Raw genomic sequence first — 23,278 nt, 5'->3', positions numbered from 1 at the left:
TTTTTTTGATAATCAAGAGCGTACATTAATGATGCTTTCATTAGGGATTCTTTTAAAGCATCAAAGGAAGCTTGCGCAACCTGATCCCAGACAAAGGGTACTTCCTTTTTCAAAGACGTGTATAACCTTTAGCAAGTTCAGCGTAATTTGGAATGAACCTCCTCAGAAAGTTTGCTTTCCCTTGGAGTTTCTAAATCTGAAGCAAATTCGAAGGTGGAGACAAATTTATGATTGCCTGGACCTTACATGGGTTGAGACCAATCCCGTCCTTGGAGACTACAAAGCCAAGTAAACGACCAGAACTGACGCAAAATACACATTTGTGTGGATTGAGTCGTATCTTGTAGTGTTGGCAACGTAGAAATATTGCTCTTAAATGCTGTGGATGATCAGTCCGCTTTCGCGAATGAGCCGGAAGGTCATCGAGGTATGGTTGAACGATGTTTTTGATGTCATGGAAGGCATAATTCATTGCCCTCTGAAACGTCACCCCTGCATTCTTTAAACCAAAGGGTAATTTTCGATATGCGAATGTGCCCCACGGACAAATAAATGCAGTCTTTGACTGGTCCTGTGGGCGGATATTTATTTGATTATACCCGGAGAATCCATCCATGAATGAAAAGATTTTGCATCCGGCACATTCATCAATTATCTGGTCAATGAAGGGTGTAGGGTATTTGTCTTTTGGACAAGCTTGATTTACATCCCTATAATCGACGCACACTCTAATTGTTCCCTTTTTTTTCATAACAGGGACGATATTCGATACCCAATCGGTTAGAGGAACCAGGTAGATGAAACCAGCATGGAGAAGTTTTTCAACTTCTGCCTTAATGGCAGCGGCTTTTTTGGGGTGCACCTGCCTTAGCCGTTGTCGTACTGGTTTGACATCTGGATACATCTTAATTTCGTGTTCAACGATACTCGAGTCAATGCCTGGCATTTCACTGTATGACCAAGCAAAGACATCTCTGAATTCGTGAAAAAGAGCGTTATATATTTCCAGTTCTGAAGGAGAACAACATTTGCCAACATAAATATTCTCTACAACATCTGTTTTGGTCGAGATATTTATGGCTATAGTCTCTTCAATGTTGGACAAGTTTCGCTCGGAATCCACCGTGTTTACAGTATTTGATAGGAAATCAAAGACTGAAGGATGATAAAGGTCATCTTGAGTATCTTCTCCACAATCCGGAAGAAGGGAACGATGGTGGGAATCATTCCATGGTGCTCCTTCAATTACCATTGATTGGAGAATTCCTTCGTCGGTGACATGCACTTGCGACCAAGGATCTGAAGGGGTACCATATTCTCTAGACCTATCTATCCAAACGCTTGATGAGCGTTGATTTGGGTTTGCCTCCCATGCTAGGAACATTGATTGCTACAATATTTCCGTTGGGCTTGGGGGCAAAACCATTGCATGATCCATGTTGATATCGTTTTCTGAGATCTTTGTAGAAGATATCATGTTGCAGGTTCCTATCGACGCTACTTCCGCCAAGTTGATTGGAGGTGGAAGGGTGAAAGTTCCCATTAGTATAGGATCTTTTAATAGGCCTACTCTGATATTTTGAATCGAATGAGGGCTTCCATGGATCATGGGAATGCTTCCTGTAACTTGAGAACCATTGGGGAGGAAGTTTTGTTGATCGACGATTGTAATCCCTCCTTGAAAGGGAAATGCAATCTTCCTGAAATAGGTCGACACAACAGCCGCCATAGCATATATCCATGGCCTTCCTAGTAGGATGTTGTAATCAAGATTGCCATCGATTACTTCAACATCTATTTCTACCTTTTTCCCTCCTAGTTCAACTTTCAAGTTACTTAGAATACCATATGGGGTATATGTCCTTCCGTCGAATGCTTTTAATGTTGTCGAAGATCGCGACAAGGCTGGAGATCCTAAAGTTTTCCAACAACTCATTGACATAATGCATGTCGATGCTCCCTCATCAATAATTGTTCGATGAACGGTTTTGTTGAGGGCTTTCACTTGAACAAGGAAAGCTAGTTGAGCTGGTAATTGAGGATCGTATCCTTTATGATCGAAGGATACAAGATTGGAATCCTTTGGTTTTATCCCACCAATGGCTGATAATAAAGCCTGCCTTTGGGATGGGCAATTCTGTAGTACTTCAAGAGTCGACATAGCGGATGGCGATTGTGCCAAATCTTCCACTATATTATAATGTTGTGCCGCTCTAGCGCGGGGATTAAATGTCGACTTGTGTACTACTCCCTTTGGCGGTTTTATTGTCAATTCAGGAATGATGGGTGGCACAACTTCCATCGAAGTTTTTGTCGAACTACTAGGTTGATCTTTATCCTTGTTGTTCGACAGCTGTGGATTCCCATAATCTTTGTTCCTTGTCGATATCAAAGCATCATTTTGCTGTTTTGAAACCGACAACATTAGCACTTGAGACGGGGAAGCATTTTCACTTTCAACCAAATTTTTTCCTGGATTTGGAAACGGATCGGTTAACACTGCGGAGGTTTTCGAATTCTTGAAGAATTTTTTAACCTCAGCTCTGTGTGGACAACTTGCGGTCCAATGATCCTCATCGCATATGAGACATGGATTTTTTGGTTTCCTATCTCCAGGAGGGTTTGAAGAAGATTTTTTAGGTGATGATTCCTCCTGTTTCTTCTTCTTCCCTTTGCCTTTCTTCTTGCTCCCTGGTTGTTTGGTTTCTTTGCCTTTATCTGTCGATACGGCATTTACTTCCGAAGCAAGAAGCTCATCCTTTGCATTTTGACTTGAAATCTTACGGGATTTTTTGGATGTAGCCTTTGTCGATTTCGTGTCTGTTGTGCCAATCACGCCATCGCCGGCATGAGAGTCATTGTTTGATTTAGGAGGAGGAGGAATTGACAATTCCGGTCTAGGGGCGTCAGGTATTTTATCGTAGAGCGTGCCGAACTGAGTGTAAATCAAGTCCAAATATTGCGCACGAGTGATAACTTGCTCTTCTGTTACGACTCCCCCCTTTGCCACATCTTCCGTGATGGAAGGCAGTAATGACTTGATAAACCATTCAGCTAAGAGCTGATCGGGGACGTACGTTTTTACCATTCTACGACGACGTCGCCACTCATGTATATAATTAGATATGTGAGTGGCCGTTGTCTGTTTGAAGTTGGTAAGAAGTTATGTTCCCGTTTCGTACCTTATTGGTAACTGAAAATGGGTTAAAAGGGTTGTGGCTAAGGTACTGAAGTTGTCGAACGAAGCTCTAGGCAATTCGATGTACCATTTTGCCGCCGGACCCGTTAGCGTCCTCTGAAAGAGGCGAAGTCTTATCGAATCATCATTTAAGGTGTTTGATGAACACCATAGATGAAAGGTCATCACGTGATTCGATGGATCTTCACCTGAATTTCCATTAAATTTAGGAATATCTGATGGAAGTTTATGCGGAATCGCTGGCCACCAAGGGGCGTAAGCAATTGGATCGTTTGTTAACCGATTTAAATCAGGTAACTCTAAAGTTGCGCTAAAGGGTAACTGTTGATTCAGGTTAGGTGAAGCATACCCAGGATAAGATGGGATTGCCTGAGCAGTTGGTCTTTGCATACCGGCATAATGCATCTGATGCTGGTATGTTTGGTAAGGTTGGTGGACATGACCATTATAAAATGGTTGATTTTGACCGTTTTGAATGTACGGCTGCCCACTATTAGCAAAGATTTGTTGCTCAGAACCTTGGTATACTTGTTGGAATTGAGGTTGTTGGTATTGTACTAGCCATGGTTGTGAAGCCATGTGTTGTTGACCGATACTAACAGTTTGACCAAGATGAGGGGTAATTGTACCCGTCTGAACCTGTGTCATTCCACCAGTCGGCGACTGTGGTTGAGTCGCAGGGTCAAGAGGCTGTTGCATTACAACCTGAGAAACCTGAGGTTGGCATACAACAGGCAGCGCTTGAACTTGCGACACCGTCACAATAGCTGGCGTAGTCGGTATGTTTGACATAGGTAAGCATTGTTGCATCGAATATACAACTCTTGGTTGTTGAGGTAGTATTGGTACCCAGCCGCTTGAGGTAATTCCAGTATAACCTGAATGTTGTTGTGAACTCTCGTATGGATATCCTCCCGGAGGGGATAATGAAAGGGTATACTGCCCCCCATACGATGGTAATCGAGAACTCAAGGGAATGGTTTGCCCTTGGGGGCCGAACTACCCAAATTGACCTCCAAATGGATCAATTTGTTGAGACTCAACATAAGAGTTTCCGGATATTATTCCGGATGAACAAACAGGAACAGACCATACTGTCGAAGTAGCCCCTGAGTGGGCTCCTTCTAGCGGTTGAGAGCTAGTCGGGACAGATGGTATACCGGCGAACATTGTCGGAGTGATAGCAGGGAGTTCTGCCGTCGCTGTGTCAGACGACACAGTCCTAGATGTTGACGGTTGTTCAGACATTTGTAGTCTATCCAAAAGATTACCTAGCGATTCTACAGGAGCTTCCACTGGTGGTAGACTAACTTCTGATGAAGAAGGATATAGAGTGATCCTGACTCCAAATTGCGTTAGAGTAGTTGTTGGAGGATCTTCTACAATTTCTTCTATGGCAATCAGACCAGGTGGAAGGGGAAGACCGTCAGGTCCGTAGAATATTTCTGGTGCTGAAGCAGGTATGGAATCGACAGCGACAGATGTTTGAAGAGTAAGACTCTCCGAACCGGTTGTAGATGGAACTGGTTCGGTAACACAAGTGTTTACTCTCAGACTGGGATCAGTATCACTATCCCTCTGTGGCTGTTGAACTTCTTCTATAGAGGCAGGGTTTCCAGAAATGTTTGGAGTAACCGGAGTCTCTGATGTCGTTGGAACACTTGTTCTAACTTTAATAGGAGATTTGGAACCGGTTAAACGAGTTCGCTTTGTCCGTACTGGCTTCGATTCCGGAGACAAAGACGGTTGACTCGTAAGCCTCTGTGAACGACGGGGTTTCAATTGACTTTCTTCCACGATTGCAGATTACTCGATCAACTAAAATAAAGGGGAAGTATGTTTCCAAATTAAATGAATTTTAGACGCTTTGACACAACTTGTTTTTTCAGTTTTTAAGAGTCGAGAAAAAACAAAAATGACTCTAGTCTCCTTCGATTTTTAATGAGCCTGAAGTGACAAGTGCTCAGATGGACCTTTTCCGTTAAGGAGTCTGAAAACGAACGAAAGGGACTGCTCTGGAAGTCTAGGTAGAGGGAGTACCAAACCAATCGCAAAACTGCAGAATACTTTTTACGGTACGGCAGTCAATCTTCCCGAATGTTGTGTTCAGTGCATTGCGATTGATAGGGCGGCAGACACGGCTTCCTATGGATAAAGGATTTAAGCCTATAGGGGTCTCCCAAAATATACTCGACGGTACGTGGGAGCACAAGTCTGTACTGGCACTTATCGTCTCAAAGTGGAGGAATCACCCAACCAACAGTGAGAACAACAGTTACCAGGCTTTACGACGCCGGAATACGTCTCTAGCCTAGACCTCTAAATTTTGTGCGTTAAGTTCCAAAGCGTTGTTAGATTCATTGAATTTATTTTAAGTTGATCTTGCTTATGAAGTTTTCCTTTTGGGTTCACCACGAGATGTAGATGTAATTCCTAAAATGCAATCTAAAGATGATAAACAAACTTTTTATCTCTTTTATGCAATGAAAATCCTAGCTACTAGGGAAAATAAAGACAGAATCTTTTCACAAAGAGCAAAGAGCACACTGTAAATGCACTTCCCTAAATCAAGCCAACCAGACTGTCTATATGCAAATGCACATGCATGTATTTTTTTTCGACTTTCTTAGTATATGGATGCTAAAAAGAAAGTTGATGCACAAATCTGAATTTGTTTTCAAGCGACAAACAAAAACAAGCTTCTTTTCGAAATCAAAAGATAGAGACGATTACGACACCTTATGATTTTGACACAAATACTTGTTTTTGACACTAGAAAATCACAAATTCAGACCAAAAGCAATAGTAACAGGATAATCAACCATCAACAGCAATCAAACTCTTTCCTACGATTGAAATCGACACTTACGACAGATTCAAATCAAAGGACGACAGTACGATTACGCTACTTTTGCTAAGGAGAACTGTAAATGACTCAACAAACACACAAAAACATCTACAGTTCTTTTGTACAAAGGAGGCGGAATAACAGCAAGGAAAAGGGGTTTCAAACAGACATATACTGATCACAGGCAGCAAAATTCAAGAATAGAACCAAAAAGAATGAACCACAGAAGCCACAACTACACAGAGCTAGTCTGATCAGCGCACCTGTAACACAGAGAATCTGAAATGCAGCGCAGGTTGTCCACTCGGGAAGTGCGCTGAAATTCAGAATCTCTTAACAGTACCTGCGTTGGGCCAGAAACGAGACTCTGTTCGGGTTCCGGGTCACAGTTTGCAGTTCAGTTCTTGGTTTTTGGCTGAGTAAAAAGCAATCAGTAATTCAACAATCAGGGGTAGATCTTAGGAGGATCTAAGAGCTATCACAAGGGCAATCAAATAGTTTGTGAATCAGTTGTTTAAATCATAAACAGATCCAGTGAATGGATTGAAGCAGCAGTTGTCTACTTTGCATTTGTTATGACAAATGCAGTTCGAATGCCACTTATAAGTTTATGAAACAAACAAACAAAGAATGATAAACAAACAAACTAATTAGCTCCACGGCGGAGTCGCCATTTTGTTACAGGGAAAAGTGTCTATTTAGAACTGCTCTATCCCACTAAGGTGTGACAGCTGCCTTAGAAAAAACAGAGAAAAACTACTTTTGTATTTCCTTTATGAACTATAGATAGAGAGGAATAGAAAGAACCAACCTGTGTCTTGCACTAATCCTTTGATCCAATCCCTCTCTTCTTTGATAGTCTCCAGCTACCTGCTCCCTTACTTGCCCAGCTTCACAAAGTACCTGTAAGATCACAGAAGAAGAACACTATACAAAGACATGGATCTATATTCATAAACAACTTAGGATCAGATTTAAGTTAACCATACAAATGTAACAAGCATCAATGATACAAAAGCATGGAGGAAAACTCAAATAGCTTTTATTGATAAACAAGAAAAGATCCAGGAGGAGTTACAACTAGTGGTTCCTGACCCAGCATCAACCTCCCAGCAAAGAAGCCCCTCTTCACCTCAAACAAAGCATAGATCACCCAACAATCTGATGTTTGTCTCAAAAAACCAACAGCAATTCCTTACAATATGCAAAATTCCAGCCTCTGGATCTCTGGGATGAGGGATCCATATATAGATATCTGTAAGGAGGATGAGTCAGCTTGTGATTTGATTAGTGTCTTCTCTCTGTCAGTTCTTGCTTCCACTTGGAGACTGAAGGCCTCTTACTCATCCTTGGTCGAATTCAGTGAGGCAAGTGTCACAGGAGAAGATTCTGGAAGCTTCCATTGTCTCTCCACCTCGTGGAATGACACTGCCATTTGTCATTTCTCACCCATCGCACCCCACAGAAGGGACTTTTGAAATGCAACGCACCCTCACAGTGTATTTAGGTGCAATGCAACGCACCTAGCCAGTGGAGCAGCTGAAATGATCCTGTTTTGACCTATTCTGAGCAGTTTCTGGTGGAGAACTTCTGGGAGAAGCTGTAATCTGTTGACCTTGTTCCTTTAGGGGTTAGAACAACACTTTTAGGGACTTAGGAGCCCTTGGTTTATGGACATTTCATGCTTGGAGTTGTAGGGCACAAAAATGTCTATAACAAACGGCCAATATTACTCCTCCATCCGACTGTCCCAGCCGCTTTTCAGTCCACGTCCCTGCCACTCCGTGCACCCGAAGGACGAAGGTGACCAGTTCTTAGTGCCAGGCGCATTTCCTCCTCAACAACCTCATTCAACATGTAGTATGGCCAAGAAGGAAAAGCACTAAGAATGAGTAAGTAGCTGCATTTAGTAGTTATGCGACTTAGTGAATAAGGACGCTACAGTTGCCTGAGAGGACAGCAGAGCACCCGAGAAGATCAAATTTATCCACTACAGCAAGTAATGGCACCAGAGACTCTATCTGTCATTTAAAGCGGTTGGTGGTCAATTATGACCCCTCCATACTTAGAATGGCCGAGTGCCTCTGTAATGAAACTCTATATATACCCATAAACAAAATGTAATCAGGGTTGATGGTTATGGTTTTGATGTAAGGTTTAACTTCTGGACACTGTAACTACTTTGATACTTGTAGTGTCTTGTCTTCATTTTCATCTAATACAAGCTTCTTTTGTTGTTAATTGCTCACTTTCCATTTCTATTATGTTCCAGGCTATGCCTAATATGCAGTTTTCCTGAACTTTTGATGTTAAGCATTAAAGGAGCTGTCATCCTACCTCTGTGTTTAAATCTTGCATGTGTCAATGAATGAGTTATTCAGGTTTCTTTTCACCTAGTTCCAGAGAGATGTCATCCTGTCTGTACACTAGGGAATTAGATTTGTAGACTTCTTTACTGGTTGCAACTGGCCATCACAAGGTCTTGTGCATCTGCTGGTGTGGTCAATATTCTCCATATTCACCCAATCTCTGAACTGTGAGTAATTGGTGGTCTAAATCCTTGTAGTCTGGGGGTGTTCACGCATGTCTGGAGTTAAGCATAGTAGAAGTGGTTATCTAGCTTGAACAAGCATCATTCCTTCCATTCATCCATTTCCAACATTAAGTTGAGTTTGTAATGTTCCCAAGCATCTCCGAGCTACAACCTAGGAGAGTTTCTTGGGGTGATAATAGTCACTTTGAAGACGTCATACACTTCCTAACGACAGGAACTACCTCGGAAGGCTACATCTTCCAACAGAAAAAGGATTTAGTTGTACGTGAGGCAGACTTTTACGTCATTGTCGAACATCTGTACAAAATGGGGTCTGATGAAGTATTACGACGATATGTACCAGAGTTTGAAAGAAGTAGTGTTTTCGCGGACACTCATGGGGGTGCCACGAGAGGCCATTATGTAAGAAGAGCAACCACGCAGAAGATTCTATGCACAGGGTTATGGTGGCCAACCCTCCATCAAGATTCCAAAGCCTACTACAGGGCGTGCAACGTGTGTCAAAGGACTAGTAGGCCATCGTGGAGAGATGAGTTGCCCCTGAACCCACAGATGACACTACAACCTTTCGAGAAATGGGCCATAGATTTTGTGGGACCCATTCAGCCCCAAGGAAAAAAGACAGGAGCGCGGTACATTATCACCGTGACTAAGTATTTGACTCGATGGGCAGAGGCACAGCCTGTGAAGGACTACACAGGCATGACCATTGTTAAGTTTCTTTTTGAGTATGTACTGACGTGATTTGGGTGTCCAAAGGTTTTGATGAGTGATCGCGGTATGCACTTTCTGAATGAGATGATCAACGCACTCACGGAGGAATTTTAGGTGTATCACCAGAAGAGTACACCTTATTACCCACAGGCTAATGGGATGGTGGAAGCATTCAATAAGGTGTTGGAGAACACATTGAAAAAGTTTTCAATGCTCAGCGAAGTGATTGGGACTTGCACATACCAGCAGTACTATGGGCCTATCGAACGACATGCAAAAAGTTGACTGGGAAGACACCTTTTGGCTTGTATATGGTGTTGAAGTAGTAATTCCCATGGAATACATTATACCTAGTCTACGCATAGCGGCACTCATGGGTATGACAGATCGCGGAGCCTTGGAAGAGAGGCTCGCGTCGCTTGCTGAGCTTGAGGAAGAAAGATTTCTGGCTGGATTTCACCAATAGGTCCAAAAGCAGCGCGAAAAAGCATGGCATGATCGACACATTAAATTGCGCACCTTTAAGGTAAATGATCTGGTTTTGTTATGACAACAAGTTTGATAAATTTCCAGGGAAATTCAGAATGCACTGGCTAGGGCCGTATGTCATTAAGGAGATTACCGACGGTGGAGCAGTTCAGTTGGTTAAATTGAATGGAGATCCCTTCCTAGGAAAGGTGAATGGAAGCCGATTTAATCCATACGCCGGTGATCCGACTAGATGACTATATGAAGGTAACATAGTCTTAGTGCTCTAGGCAGCTTAAAGGAGGGATGGGACTATAAAATACACTGCCCGTGTTGGGGAACTGCGCGATTGGAGGATTGTGGAGAATGAGGCAATGTCACAGGGTTTGCGACAGTGCGAAGAGAGTTGCGCTACCTAGGGAAAAACCACGCAGGTCAGCTAGAAAGTGACCGTTAAAGTCATTGTTCATGATTTGACGATGAGAATGCGGCCAAATGGAGTGGGCAACCAACATTTAAGACAAAATTTATGGGTAAGATCCTTAGAAATCTATCGCCAATCCAGCATTAATGAACCGAATGTGGGGGGAATGGTCAAATTTGAATTCAAAATGGCCTATAAATTATAGGTGGAGGCCCAACGAAAAACACTTGGCATTTTGAACATTGAGTTGGTGAGCTCTCAGACGTGCATGACCCACACATTCTTTGAAGAATTTCTTGACTACCCAGTGTTTGATCGATTTCTAGAGTCCAACCACAATTTCATCCGTGATTTTATCCCAGGATCCGAAGCTATGGACACTGAAGTAGTGACAGCCGAGGGGGTTGTGCCAGAGGTTTTTATGGAGGCAGAAGGGGTTTATCCAAAGGTTGCAAAGGTACTAGCTAAAGTACCCAAGTCACCATGGATGCCTAGACCAAAGCCTACCCCGACCAAGGAGAGTGATAAGGATCAGAAGGGAAAGCAGGCTGTGATACCGGTGCACGCGTCACCTAGAAGAAACACATAGAAGGACAAGCCCACCGCATAGGAAAAGGGAAAAACTATTAACTTAGAGCCAGAGGAGGAATAGATTGAGGACATCACGATGGATGATGAGGATTTGGGGGTGGAAGTGGAGGACATTGAAGTCGAGGGTTTTGACCCTATCACTAAGTTGCCCAAATACGTACCTCCATGCAAGGGCAAGACCAAGGTGCCAAGGACATTGACAAAAGCAAGGTTGCCTTGCACATATCCATGTTGCTAGATGAGATTGTCTTTGAAGGACCGTACTTGGGGTGGGTTCCATTATTGAAACTAGAAGATTGGGACTTTGCTGATACTGAGAAGTTCCTGCACTTGGTGACAAAACAGCTAATGCACCATGTTGTTCACACAACCACTGGGATGACTGCATTGGAACCGCGAAATTGGCTCAGGGGAGTAGACAAGGTAGTTCTACTAAACCTGCTATGGGTGTTGCACTACAATCACACACCCATTACAATATTGTTCATCAAGCAGCTACTATGCTTGGTGCACAATGGGTGTCTGTGGTTGGAGGAGCTGATACCCATCACCAACAGGTTAATCCATAGGATCACGCAGCTGCCCTATAAAGGGTAGAATCCGACCATGATGTTTGGTGGAAAAGGTGGTGATCAGGCCCTCGCGGAGGCTGTTGGAGAGGTAAATCCCCTCTACGGATAGAGGCGATCCCTACTAGCCTAGAATGGGTCTAGCAACAATCAATCAATGCTACTATGCAAGTTCCTAATTGCAAATAAAAGATAGGCAATGAACACCTACTTGGATTCCAACGCTATTGTTTGATGAAGAGATGTCGTTCTCGCTCCTTCGCTTTGGCCCGTCACGATCTTCCACGATCCCCGTAGATAGATACCTGCACACACGAAAGAGAAACACAAACACAAGCGTGAAATCTAATAAATGCAATTATACATCAGTCAGAAAGGATGTAATTCACATTAACCATTACAAAGACAAATGAGAATGGAACCATAACAGTAGTCATCTATTATTAATCAATAACAGAGAAATGTACAACCAAAGTTCTGACGCTGAGTCCTTCTCTAGAGGGTCCAGCCAGCAAATCTCTTAAGCATTCACCCTTGGGGGTAGATTCTCCCAAGACAAAACTCTCTCTCACACAAGCAATACTCACAACCTTCCTTAAGCTTCCTCTAGAAAATCCACACTTTTCACACCAACTACCTACTAGCAGCAGCACTCTAAGCACTATGAATTCCACACTATCCAAACTATCCCAAAACTCAAAAACTCGCTGCTCATGGCAATGGTAGAGGTTTAAATAGGAGAAGGAGTCTCCACAAATGGTGGGAGGATAAGCTTACTTCCAAGGAAGGTGGATCAAATGGCGAAACAGACATGCCAGAGAAGGGAGGGCGACATTTACAAGGCCAACAACCAGGTCTAGAGTCATCTGGAAGGCCGGCTGTTAGAACAAACTCACCCAAACTAGATCAGCGCAGGTCCATAACTGGTCTGGAGCGCTGACATCGCATCTTAATAACGGAGCAGGCTGTGTTAGCGCTACTTAATACAAACATAGGATGCGCTGGCTCATGAAATTCGACCAGCGCAGAAAACCCGTGTGCTTCCGCGCTGGCAGCGCATCAGTTTCACTATCAGCCGCCAGTCAGCGCAGTTATTTTAATAACAGTCGCGTTGATGAAATAAACTTTGGCAAAGTGGGTCATTTGGCCAGTTTAGAGAGCATGAACATGGTTATTTTGAATTCATGATACAGTAGGGAGACTGACAAGGAGACAGTGAAAAATTACTGCGTAACAGATGCCCCCTAAAGCATGAAGCCCGAGAGAGTGGGAGGGGTGAAATGCTTTACAAAACTGCTGAACTGGAACACCACCACGAAGGACTTGCACGTATGTACAACTGATATCTCGATTACATGTAGTCTAGGCATGGGCGCAGCCATGAAGAAGGTCTGTGGTATGGACACAGCCACCCAGCTAAAGAGACCATGATTATAAGAAGGTATGGTCACAACCATCCCAAAGACTCAGGCATGGGCACAGCCATCCATCAATGAGTCATGCAATAACAATCCACAAAATCGCAGCCTGGTTCACAACAGACAAAGACCAGGGTCTTGCGCTCCATCCCAACCCGAAAAAAGTACAAGTCCAAGCATGCGAATACATGAGCCGAAGTCGAACATGCATGAACATCGTCTGATTACCAGCCAATAATGAAAACTGTTAACAGACGTGATAGGTACCACCAATAATGATAATGGTCCTCAAGGTACTTATAGGTACAATCCGCGGCGTGTGAATCAATGAGCTGGTGTCGAACACCCGCAGAATCATCCGATCGGAGGCCAATGATGAAAACCTCACGTCGAACACGAAGAACCTGCCATTGAGGCATGCAGGCTCTAAGGCACCTGAAGGGAGTCTCTAGGTCACTTTACTGGATAATGAGCTGAAGTCGATAGGAAGTAACCTTGATCGAAGGTGGGCCATAATTTTTCCCACATCATCAACACGAGACAGAGAAGGATAAAATGTTTTGTGTGAGACATTAGGGGGAGGTGGTAAGTTTGCAGAGGTCAACTTCTCTTGAACATATCAGCGGCACGACAGTGGATTTGGCAGTATCTGACATCAAATGAGCAGAGGCCATGGTGACAAGGCAATGAGCAGATGAGAGGTCAAATAGGATAACCCAAACCCACGGAGGCTAGTGTAAAACAAGATGAAAAATCCCCACCCAGACACGAATGCAGACGAGTGCCATGTTCAAGAGCGACATACTGCCGACACGACCATTATTACAGTTTCATTTTCCCCACCATTTCTGGCAGGTACCCCGATTATTTTTGGAGGACAAGCTTGACGGGATAGCATATGCTTGGAAGGCGTCATTTCGACGATGTCTGATGTCATTAAGTTTTAACGAGTCTGACAAAGGAAGAACTCGGCGTCTTTTCCTGTTTAGAGAGTCTGAAAAGACAGCGGAAAAGAAAACTCCAGGGGGGTCCTTTTTCGTAAAGTTGTGTCTCTCGAGCCTGAAAAAGTATAAAACAATGCTCGAAAGAACTGCCCGACCAGTATGATCGAGGAGTACTTTTCGTGAATAGTGACTTCGACCCGAAAAAGTAAAAAAACGGTCGGAAGTACGTCGTTTTGGAGCAAATAACGAGTGCGAAACGACAAACACCCGGAAATATTTTTAAGTTAAACGGTCGAAAAAAGAGCTTTAAAAGCGACCGCCTCTCATTCTTTTTAACGAGCCGAAAGGAAGCTCGGCCATCTTTTCATCTTTAAACGGTCAGAAAAGAGCTGAAAGCAGACCTCCATTTTTATTCTCTTTAACGAGTCAAAAAGGGAAAAATACTCGGCAATCTTTTCACATTTTACGAGTCAGAAAAGAGCTTAAAGGTGACTCGTCCTAGAGGAACGAGTGGTATAAAAGGTAGCAACTAGTTCCAGCAATGGTGGAACTGCTCACACATGTAATGGTCAAGAGGCTGGCTAATAAAACCACTCATCACTGCGGTTCCTCAGGAAAGGAAAAACAACCAAGTGAGAGCATATGATTGGCCAAAGAGATGGTAGCAATGGAATGAAACAACCAAGGCTCATCTAGCAGAATTTAGCAGATAAAAATGGCAATCACGAGATGTAAATCGGGTATGGGTTCATTTTTACACAAGCTTGAACCATGGGGAACTCTGCTTGGATTCGGTTTCATGTTTACACAAGCTTGAAACGAAAAACTATGCATGTTATAAGTTCGCATGCCCCCAGGCATAATGACGCAAAATGAGGTACATGCCCCCCAAGCTTCATTGCATTCAACAAAGTGGATGGAATGAAGGTTCACTCTCGAGATCTACGAAAGACTCGACTTGTATTTTACGAGATCTTAAGCAAAAGACTCGATTTGGAAAGGGAGGTGTTTCATTTTTTAATGAGGTTGACACAGTAAAAGAACTGTCCTCATAACCCTTGTTTCATTTTTAATGAGCTTGACACAAGATCAGGAACTATGCTCGGAACACTTTGTTTCATTTTTTAACGAGCTTGACACAAGACAAGGAACTGTGCTCCAAACAAACCTAGTTTCATTTTTTAAGGAGCTTGACACCGGAAAGGAAATATGCTCCACCAGACCTAGTTTCATTTTTTAAGGAGCTTGACATAGGAAAGTGAACTATGCTCCAACCAGACCTAGTTTCATTTTTTAAGGAGCTTGACATAGGAAAGTGAACTATGCTCCACCAAACCTAGTTTCATTTTTTAAGGAGCTTGACACTGGAAAGGAACTATGCTCCAACCAGACCTTTATCATAATGAATAGAAAGTCGGGGCTTCCAAGATTGCCTCTCCTGGTGGAAGGGAAACATCTTGGAAGTCGGGGCCCAATGCCCCCAGGACACTATGCACGATGGCAACATCACTGGATCCAGGCACAGGATAGGTGGCCACGCAGTTGATCTGTGGTGGGGTAGATGCAACTGGTGGATAAAAACTAGGAGGGGACGACAACTGCGCAGGAGGCATCGGGGGACTAACGAATGACACTTGATCGATAGTCACAATTCTTCCATCGTGTGGAAAACAAACCACACGGAAAAGCGAAGAAATGAGGGCCCCCATGGCGTAAACATAGTCGCGACCAAGGAGAAGACTAAAGTCTAAAACACCTTGGGTAACCAAGACGTCTATATAGACGGTTTTGCCTCCCAAAGTAATAGGGAACTTTGGGAGAACTCCTAGAGATGGACAGGCTCCTCCATCGAAGGCCAACAGATTCTGAGTGACTGGCCCAAGCTGCGGGGAACCTAAAGCTTGCCAAGTAGTGTACGGCATAAGACTGACAGATGCCCCTTCATCCAAAACAGTGCCAGGTACTGCCTTAGCACAGGCATGTACTGTGATCTGGAAAGGCATATGGGATGGAAGGCGACCGGCGATCAGGTGATTCCAATCAAAGGAAGCGACCAGACTACTTGGTGGGGGAATCGTATGATTGCCCCCATGTGCTAAAGGAACCGAAGGAGAACCTTCGGGAGCAGCTGGGTTAGGAGAGTCATTTCGGGACTCAGGAGAATCTGAAGAGACGAGAAGAACATGGGCGTGATGCTCGTCCGAAACAGAGTGATCAACGGGTGGTGGACTCGAGTCGACACTCTTTCTGACCAATGGTTGGTCTGGAACAGGCTGGGGACAGCCGGGTTCGGGAAGAGGGGCCTGGACAAGAGAAGAATTTGAAGCAATCTCTTTGTCAGCAGGGGGACGATCTGCAGCTGCAGAGAGACGTCGATATCCAACGGGGAGTTGGGGTGAGGGAGCTGGGAGACTTTCCAAGACACTGGAGGCTTTATCCATGAGTGGACAAAGGTGAAGGGGATGATTGCCTTCACAAAGTCTACAGGGGATTCGAATCTTCCGTTTTCCCTTACCATTCCCAACTGATAAGGCAGCATTGTCGTGAGCTTCAGAGGGCGATGAGGGGTGGGCCGGATCGCGAAACCATACTTCTAGTACCCTGGGAATGCCAGGACAATCGCGAAGAATATGGTCCTCCTTGCATAATTGACAAGGAAACTTGACCTTCCGCGGAGGAGCAGAAGGTTTCCCGACTTCAGGTGTACTCGGAGTAAGAGCTGTACTTCTAGCCTCTCCCTTGGGAGTCTTCTTCTTCTTCGTCTTCTTCTTCTTCTTCTTAGCCACCGGGTTAATCACATCGAGACTTTCACCAGGCGAAGTACAAGAGGAAGACGTAGAAGTAGGCATCGAAGGGGAGAGATCCACCTTAGGATCAACATGATGTTTTTCAGGTGGAGGGACTGATGGACTAGCAGCCGATACGGTAGGGACCAAAGAGGTTGAAAACAACCAAACAGGCAACCCGACAGTTAACCCTGGAAGGGATAACGTTGCCATATAAGGAGCACCAACATTCCTGAGAGGAGGGAAATGACCAGGATTCCCGTCAGGAGGGGAACTTGGGTTGGTGAACCCTGGAAAAGTTGCCATGGCAAACAAAAAGAAGCCTACTCAAGCTAACGCACTCAAGATCTAACCAGGTAACGTTAATCGTGGCCGAATAAATTTTTAAGACACAGGAACTAAACTTGACCTTTTCATGTTTCAAGAGTCGAGAAAAGGACGAAAAGATGACTCTAGTCTCCTTCGAATGTTTAATGAGCACGAAGTGACAAGACGCTCACTGGCACCTTTTCTTTTAGGGAGTCCGAAAAGGATCAAAAGTGACTGCTCTGGAGACTCTAGGCAAAGGGTTTACCAAGCAATCCGTAAAACTGCTTATACACCTTGGCAATCGTATAAGAACCAAGGACTTTCCGTACTGCAGTCAATCTTCCCGAATGTTGTGTTCGGTGCATTACGGGTCGCAAGGCGGCAGACTCAGCTTCCTATGGATCAAGGATGAAAGCCTAGTGGGGTCTCCCTATATACGCGACGGTACGTGGGAGCACAATCCGTGTTAGACCACTATCGAGTCACAGAAGGAGGAATCACCCAACCGTAATGTGAAACAATAGTGACTATGTTTAAAGACACCGGAACACATCTCTAGCCTAGACCTCTAGATGTTTGCGTTAAGTTCCAATGCGTTTTTAGGTTTATTCAATTTATTTTATGGTTGATCTTGAATTAAGTTTCGGTTTCAGGCCCTATCGTGTGATCTCTCACAATTACTTAGATGCAAACTACATGCCAAAGAATATCATTTCGTTCGATGAATTCTAACTATGAGAGGGTTAAGAGTTTTCAACCAAACAAAATGAACTCAATCAATCAAACAATCTAATGCAGCTAATAGCAAAGAAATGAAATTTTTTCTTTTGAGAACACAAATCAATGAAACGTTCTTTTTCCAATTAACTATTGAACGCAAAAGAGATTGTTTGTTTTCTTTTCAATGGCAAAGTGCACTAAACAAACTTTCGAGAAATAATAACAGACAAATGTGAAAAGAACCAATTGACCCCAAACAACTGTAATCCGTGTCCGGGTAGTGAGAAGTAATCGAAACAATACGAAGACTGGTTCAATAACAATCACCTAAACAACCAAGCAAGTGTGAACTGATCGATCCAAACAATTGTGATCTATGCTTGGTAGTGAAGAAATCGAATCAACATAAAAAGTGGTTCAATAATCGACACTAAAAATCAACCAGCAACAAGCAGTGAAAAAGCCTCAAGCAAATCAATAAGAGGGTCGTGGATGAACCTTGAATAGACAAGTAACCTAAGCAAATGGTTTCTCGATGAAACTTCTAAAGGGCTAGGTCACATGGTCTAAAAAACACAAGACTCACTCGAATGAAATCAAAGAGAGAGTGCCCCTAACCAAAAGTAATCAAAACAAGCTAATTGAGGGACAAGAAAAAACAGGGGATAAGAAAGATTGATGAATTCAGGAGATAAAGTTATAAAAACAACTTTTCAGGAATCAGCGCAAGTTACACACTGAGAACCCGAGATGATAACTATGTCAGCGCAATTTTTACACAAACCACCCGAGATGTCAGCGCAATTTTTACACAGACCACCCGTGCTGATCCGATTTCAGGAGTCGTCGTGGGAATTAAGCTAGCAACCCAAGGTCAGCGCGGGTAAAAAGCATACCAAGTGGCGCTGACATCGCGACTGTACACGTCTTTTCCGCGCTGATCTGATTTCCAGGATCGTCGCGACTGTTAGGCGTAATTACGCGATGACCACGAAGTCAAAGAAACAGCTATGCGCTGTCAGCGCGACTGTTTTGATATAAACCGCGCTGAGGCCAAAAAACAGGCAGAATCAAGCCAAAAGCTCCCAAACCAAGGCAAGAACTCTTTAAACAATTAAGACACCTCCCAGATTGAACCAGGAAGGTTAAAAGCAGAGGACTAACCCCTAATTTTTGAAAAGAGAGTAACAATCAAACTCAAAACAAGAATGAACAAAAAGAGACAAAGGCCAGCTCCCCAGCGGAGTCGCCAAATTGTTGGAGAGGTAAATCCCCTCTACGGATAGAGGCGATCCCTACTAGCCCAGAATGGGTCTAGCAACAATCAATCAATGCTACTATGCAAGTTCCTAATTGCAAATAAAAGATAGGCAATGAACACCTACTTGGATTCCAACGCTATTGTTTGATGAAGAGATGTCGTTCTCGCTCCTTCACTTCGGCCGGTCACGATCTTCCACGATCCCCGTAGATAGATACCTGCACACACGAAGAGAAACACAAACACAAGCGTGAAATCTAATAAATGCAATTATACATCAGTCAGAAAGGATGTAATTCACATTAACCATTACAAAGACAAATGAGAATGGAACCATAACAGTAGTCATCTATTATTAATCAATAACAGAGAAAGGTACAACCAAAGTTCTGACGCTGAGTCCTTCTCTAGAGGGTCCAGCCAGCAAATCTATTAAGCATTCAGCCTTGGGGGTAGATTCTCCCAAGACAAAACTCTCTCTCACACAAGCAATACTCACAACCTTCCTTAAGCTTCCTCTAGCAAATCCACACTTGTCACACCAACTACCTACTAGCAGCAGCACTCTAAGCACTATGAATTCCACACTATCCAAACTATCCCAAAACTCAAAAACTCGCTACTCATGGCAATGGTAGAGGTTTAAATAGGAGAAGGAGTCTCCACAAATGGTGGGAGGATAAGCTTACTTCCAAGGAAGGTGGCTCAAATGGCGAAACAGACATGCCAGAGAAGGGAGGGCGACATTTACAAGGCCAACAACCAGGTCTAGAGTCATCTGGAAGGCCGGCTGTTAGAACAAACTCGCCCAAACTAGATCAGCGCGAGTCCATAACTGGTTGGAGCGCTGACATCGCATCTTAATAACGGAGCAGGCTGTGTCAGCGCTACTTAATACAAACATAGGATGCGCTGGCTCATGAAATTCGACCAGCGCGGAAAACCCGTGTGCTTCCGCGCTGGCAGCACATCAGTTGCACTATCAGCCGCCAGTCAGCGCGGTTATTTTAATAACAGTCGCGCTGATGAAATAAACTTTGGCAAAGTGGGTCATTTGGCCAGTTTAGAGAGCATGAACATGGTTATTTTGAATTCATGATACAGTAGGGAGACTGACAAGGAGACAATGACAAATTACTGCGTAACAGAGGCGATGAAGGAGAAATTTGAGCTTGTAAAGAAGCCACATGGCTATGCCATCTTGAGTATCTACAACCCTATAGTCAAGATGGCCACGCAGGTCTTGGCAGGAAAAGTTATGCGGAAGTGTTGCGCAGATGAAGTGTCGGCACTAGTCGTTGCTCTAGCAGACCAATGCACCGAAGGAGTCTAGTTTAATTGGGAGCTCTATCTCTATGGTGAGTTCCTTGTGAACTACATCGAGGCACAAGAGCTCAGCAAGACCTTCCACTATGCCTGGATCTTGCTTTCCATTATGCTAGTAGCCTAGGGGCTACAGGAAGACAGTCAATTCCCCTTGGTCGCATCGGACCTGCCAGAAGCAGTGAAGTACACTTCGATGTGGGCAACCATGGATGCTCAGTGCATCAAGGATAGCAAGATATTTTGGATCTTTATGGAGATGAACATATGCAGGGATATTAATCGCAAACCGCGATTGTCACCTACTATGTTTTCCAACTACAGGAGTACGTGGAGTTCAAGGTAGGCTTTCAGCACATTGCGATGAGGGCACGAAAGTACCCTAAGAAGAAGTGGCATGACTTGCCTTACTTGGCAACGGATGGTGCGATTGATGTAGTTCTTGATTGCTGGATGGCAGAGTGGCTCACTACCTCACACTCGACGGTGGGGTCAAACAAGTCCACCACTTAGTGCAAAAAGGAGGAGGCCAAGCTCAAGATGGCATAGCTAGCCGAGAAGAGGAAAAAGGAGGCCATTGACAAGGCCCAGGTAGAGCACGATGTCATAGCAGGCAGAAAAGCAGACAGGCGAAACAGAGTGTGGCTTTGACAAAGGTGCAAAATCGCCTTTGCCCGAAATAGAGGAAGAAACGAACGAGCAAATAGAGCAACATGGAGCGGACCCGCAGACGGCGTCGTACCGCATCAAACGTCTAAGAGAACAAGAAAAAGTGGTGTCACGGAAGAAATCCAAGCCTAGTAAGATGTCACTGGACCCAATCACCCTAATAGAGAGAGATTTGAACGACATTGGAGACACGGTGCATGATGTCACCGCAGAGGTACTGCATCAATTCGAGCAGTAGCAACAGCAACTATTGGGGGCCATCCAGACATGTCTACATGAGCTGCAAATCCATGCATCACAGGTTGGAACGGTGTCCACCTACCTCGCTATCAGTACTTCAAAAGCTACTGAGATGTTGCATGCAAAGGACTCCCGGGTGATAGTGTTGTCAGATGGAGAACTGACCACAACAAATGAAGCTGACAGGACCGTTGTCAGCACCCTCAAGGGAGTGGGGTTGAACTTGGTAGCACTTCCTGGTGAGTTGCTCCACCTACTGTAGGATGAGGTGATCGCAGAGCTGAGGGCCCATGAACAACACACTTTGTAGGTAATCAATGAGTAGAAGATTAATAATGTACGAATGGCCCTGCAACGAGACACCACCCTCACTTCCATGGTCGAACTTACTAACACAAATGTACGCATGATTAAGGCCATGAGGGAAGCCTACTAAATGGACCCTGAATTGGCCATTCTTGAGGATGCGGAGGTAGATGAAGAAGTCTACAAGCTTGCTACAGGCGTGCGTGATGCTCGCACAGAGTTGGCTAAGGTTCAGCTGGAGTTGAACCTACAGAATGCATATTTGCAGTTGAAGGCCCAGCCTTCAACTCTGCTGGAAGTAAAGGAGAAGCGTGCAACAGTGGTCATAGAGGCAATAGCGGTGGTAGATAGTGCAGTAGCAGACTGCGCACGGCTTTTTGAACAGTCGTTCGAGATCCTGACGAACCTACAACAGGATCCTAATGTACAGCAGTGGGAGATAGAAGCATGAGAACTGCAGCAGTGCTATGACAAAGTAAAAGGTACAGTGTGCACCATCGCTCTCACACAAAGACTGGCAAAGCTGTAGGAGGCCAAAACATTAAAGGAACAGGTAGATGCACCACAGCACAAAGAGGAAGTGCTTGAAGCCCTGGTTGGATGAATCTTATTCGGCCATGGCCTTCATTAAAGGCAAGCTTGCTAATCTACAAGCAACTCAGCAGAAGCTTCAGGTTGACAATTTAGAACCAACAATAGAGCAGTTGTTGAAAAAGTGAAGTAGGCATCCACGCAATGCACTACCGAAGTGGTAGTCATACAGGTCGAGCTAGGAGGTCTCCGCACCAAAATATTTTTACCCGTAGAGTGACTCGAGGGTGAGTCACCATGTTGGTGTTGGGGGCATGTTGGGAACAGGTTCCCCCAAGAGTAGTTTTGGGGCTAAAATCCCATGTTTTGGGATAATTTTGTAATAAAGTTGTAAAGTCTCCGCATTTTATGGTCGCGGAGCGTGAAGGTGTCAAGAGTCATAAAAGGTTGTCCACCCTTATTTTGGAAAGTTTCAAGTCGACTGTAAAGATCCACCCATGGTCCGTGGACCATGGGATTGTATAAAAATGAGCTAAGTAAGTAAGCTCTAAGGAAGGAATAAAGAGGAAGGAGGGAAGAAAGTAGTGAAGTAGAGTGGAGAAGTCTAAGTGTTCTCAGGTCTTAGCATAGGTAGAGGCTCTACAGTTGAGTGTGCAGAGGCCTAGGGTGGAAGTCCACAGCTGAGTGAGTGGACCCCTACAGCTGTGTGCGTAGGGTTGATTGAGTCTGTATTAAATTGGAAGATATCAATAAAAAGAAGTATTCTGCAATTAGTGTGAATTTAGTTCCTGTTAATGCACCCAATTATATTGTGTTTTGGGTTTAATTTACAATGTTTATTTGATGCACGAATATATGTGATTGTATCAGTTAATTGCACACAAGTAAGGATATCAGTTTACGTGGTGCTAACTGTGATTGATTAGTAAGATAAGTAAAACACTTGAGGTAACTTGGAAACCTATACAATACATTTTCATAGCTACACAAAAGTACCTAAACCATGAGTTAGGGTTGCACGAAGGTCAATTGTACACCTTTGTGGAGGTACTAAAGGGCGAAATAAATGGTTGACTAACAGAGCCCTAAGGCTTAGCGACTTGCACGAAAGTAGGGGAAGAGGGTATAAAACAACATCATGGCCATCTCAGGGTGTGGAAACTTGGTTCCAGTATCCCCCCATACTGCTTCAGGTGAGACTTCAGTCCGCGCTCCGCGGACTGATGCCGAAAGGGCCAGTAGTGTAAGGATTTGTTTGGCTAACTAACATTGAACCTGGGTCAGGGCCCACAAAGCCAACATAAATCCTTGGAAGTATTATCAAAAATAACCAAAATCTAGGCCCAAAACCATGCTTTGTACACCAAGATCGATAGCTATCTCACTGGTTTGGGCTTCACCAAA

Source organism: Pinus tabuliformis, chromosome 9 (assembly GCF_031772625.1).
Source record: "Pinus tabuliformis cultivar Carrire ecotype Pingquan chromosome 9, CPIR1, whole genome shotgun sequence".
Classification (NCBI taxonomy): domain Eukaryota; kingdom Viridiplantae; phylum Streptophyta; class Pinopsida; order Pinales; family Pinaceae; genus Pinus; species Pinus tabuliformis.
The sequence above is the reverse complement of the archived record's forward strand: the minus strand, read 5'-3'. Positions refer to the sequence as shown.